The following is a 373-nucleotide window of genomic DNA, read 5'->3' on the forward strand; positions in this document are numbered from 1 at the left end:
GTTTGCTTATATCAGCACTCTCGAATTAGCTTTGCGGTGGCGGCATAGCTTTCGCTGGTGGTGACCTGGAATTCAGATGGAGCTGGGTCAGTGGTTGCATGACATGAGGGAAAAATGGCGTTGGGGAGGTAGGGGGGGGTTCTCATGTTATGTCTAAATAGGTTTAGTATTTTGTTGGAGGGTATTTGAGGGATCACACGAGTTTTATACAGAGGGGCGGTAGGGTTCACTTGAGGGTTCCCGGGGTTGGCAGGATGAGACTTAGGTGTGTCAGGACTTCGTTGCTGATGAGCGTCGCGACATTCCTTAATGATTCCCTTAGTTTATTGAAGACTTTTTGTTGCTTGATAAACTTTTCCGTTATCAAGTCGCC

General features: G+C 47.5%; 1 protein-coding gene across 1 annotated transcript in view; it reads left to right on the forward strand.

Annotated features, from left to right (window-relative positions):
- Positions 1-373, forward strand: part of LOC119591165 (small G protein signaling modulator 1-like) — a gene marked incomplete at its 3' end in the record, with an annotated part of 183,708 nt that overhangs the window by 161,794 nt on the left and 21,541 nt on the right.

This window comes from Penaeus monodon, chromosome 28 (genome assembly GCF_015228065.2).
Source record: "Penaeus monodon isolate SGIC_2016 chromosome 28, NSTDA_Pmon_1, whole genome shotgun sequence".
Taxonomy (NCBI): domain Eukaryota; kingdom Metazoa; phylum Arthropoda; class Malacostraca; order Decapoda; family Penaeidae; genus Penaeus; species Penaeus monodon.